The 2,350-nt window shown below is 62.6% G+C and overlaps 1 protein-coding gene across 1 annotated transcript in view; it reads right to left on the reverse strand.

The window, feature by feature from the left end:
- The window catches only part of PTPRE (protein tyrosine phosphatase, receptor type E), an 84,917-nt gene that overhangs the window by 34,210 nt on the left and 48,357 nt on the right, over positions 1-2,350 (reverse strand). The gene's annotated exons all lie outside the window — the stretch shown is intronic.

Genomic DNA, 2,350 nt, shown 5'->3' on the forward strand with positions numbered 1-2,350 from the left:
CCCTGTCCACGCAGCCGCGAACGCCCCCCTCCACACGTGCAGCAGCCCACTCCCTGTCCACGCAGCCACGAAGGCCCCCTTCACACGTGGCAGTGTTGACAGTAAGGAGAAGTGACTCATTCCAGGTCCCCTGGCAAGGGCGGTGAAGGCACCACGCCCCACAGACCCACATGTGGCCGTTTTTCAGGGATCCAGGGCGCCTGCCTGTCCCCCTAATGGGTTGGTAGAGAAGGGTGATGGTGCCACCACCCGCTGCTCCGGCCCAGGTCGCACTGAGGGGCTCCAGGGCCTCCGGTGGGACTTCAGGGCCCGGGGTCAGAGCCTGCAGCCACCCCGTGACCCCACCCCCAGAGCCCCGAGCTCCAGGTCCCCTGCCCTGGGGAAAGCTGGCCTCCAGGCATGACCCTCCTCTTCCTTGTCTGTCCTTCCATCCACCAGCTTCACCGTCCCCAACTAGAAGGTCCCGCCTCTGGACCCAGCACAACCGGGACCTGCCTCATAAGCCCCAATTCCAAGAGAGTCTCAGGACCTGGCTGCCAGCTTCAGTCCCCACCTGCTCCCCAATGTTCGGATGTAGCTCCTGCCTCCCCAGCCGGCCATGTGGTCCCTCCTCACCGAAATGTCCCTGCTCTCCAAGAACACATCAAAGGCCCCCTCCCCCACGAAGCCCACCGGAATTCCCTCCTGTAGGTCCCGAGGGGCTCTGATGCCTCCAGGCACAGACCCCCTTCTCCTGCAGCGGTCAGACCTGGGGGGATGGCTTTCCCCTCCCTCCAAGGCAACCTGGGCTGCTACCAATCTGAGTTCACAGAAGCACCAAGCACGACCCTGAGCCTAGGAGGGCTCCCCAGCCCTGCAGCCTCCCCTCACCCTGCACCCCTCCCTGTGCAGGCTGAAGGTCATGACCTGCGTCTCAGCCCCTGGGTCGTAAGCTCCTGGGTGCAGGCCACCCAACCTGCTCCTGACCCGGCCCCTGGAGTGGCCAAGGCCTCTATTTCTCATAAATGACAAAACCCTGCTGCCCAGAGTGACTGTTAGATGCGGCTCTGCTCAGAGGACGCGTCTGTGAGGAGGTGGCCCAGCCACCATCAACTTGGCCCTCCTAGGACACATCCTCGGTCCAGGCTGTGCCAATGCCGCCCCCTTCTGGCCATGTCAGGCCGAAGGGCGGAGCTGAGGAGGCCTCGCTCGCTGGGGACTGGGCTCCATCTCTGCCTTCGAGGCACCCCCAGGGCTCTGGCAGGGCCCCTCCCCTCGCTGCCGCACAAGTGCCCACTTCTCACCGCCCAGGGGCCAGGCTGCCCGGCTCAGCTTCTTCCTGGGCAGTGACCCAGGGGCGGGTTCCGGGTCCAAGGGCGGTGGCCCTGGCTGAGGATGAGCCTGCCCCGAAGCTTCAGGGGGCACCTGGACCCCAGACAGCCCACCCCGGGGCTCTGGCCGGGGCTCCGGGTCCAGCCTGCACCCTCACGCTGCCGAGTGAAGGCTGGTTTACAGACACGGCTACCCACAGCTCGTCCTCCATGACGGGGCTGACCAGGGCCCGCAGGGGGCTGCGCACAGGCTCAGAGGCGGGGCACGGGGCAGGCGGCCCCCCTCGGGTGTCTGCTGTGTGCCAGGCGGCCTCTTTGGGGGCAGAGGTAGCAGGGGCACCGGTGGGCGGGCCCCGGCTGCTTCTCAGCCCCGCCCCCGGGGCCCAGCGGAGAGTGGCCGAGTGCCCACTTCTTCCAATTTTGCAGAAGAAGAAAAATTTACATTTTCCTGTAAAGTTATCTGATTCTTAAACATTGGAAATGATTCAACCCAAATACAACTTGGAAGAACAAACAGGCCAGGAAAAACCTCGGAGGCCAGGCCGTCCCTGCAGGACTTGCTCCCGGGAGGGAGGCTGAGAGGAAATGCCGAAGCCAGTGTCTGCTTCATTTCCTACGGGTGTGGCTCAGACGGGGGTGGGGTGGGCTAGATGGTCACCTTGGAGCAGCCTTCTCCCCAAACCCAGGTGTGTGTGGTGCTCATGCACACCTGCAACGTGTATGTCTTACACAGAATCTGGTCCTGTGAATGGAAAGTTAGGGACCTGAGCCCGGCTGGTGTGGCTCAATGGTTGAGCATCGACCTATGAACCAGGTGGCCACTGTTGCATTCTGGGTCAGGGCACATGCTGGGGCTGCTGGCTCCATCCCCAGTAGGGGGCGTGCAGGAGGCAGCTGATTGATGATTCTCATCATTGAGTTTCTCTCTCTCTGAAAGCAATACAAATATATATTTTAAAAATAGGCGAGAGAATAGAATAATGAACCCGTGGGCCGCCCAGCCTTCTCTTCAGGACAAGGCTGAGCATGCTCATCTGTAG

The sequence above is a fragment of the Myotis davidii genome, unplaced genomic scaffold (genome assembly GCF_000327345.1).
Source record: "Myotis davidii unplaced genomic scaffold, ASM32734v1 scaffold72, whole genome shotgun sequence".
Classification (NCBI taxonomy): domain Eukaryota; kingdom Metazoa; phylum Chordata; class Mammalia; order Chiroptera; family Vespertilionidae; genus Myotis; species Myotis davidii.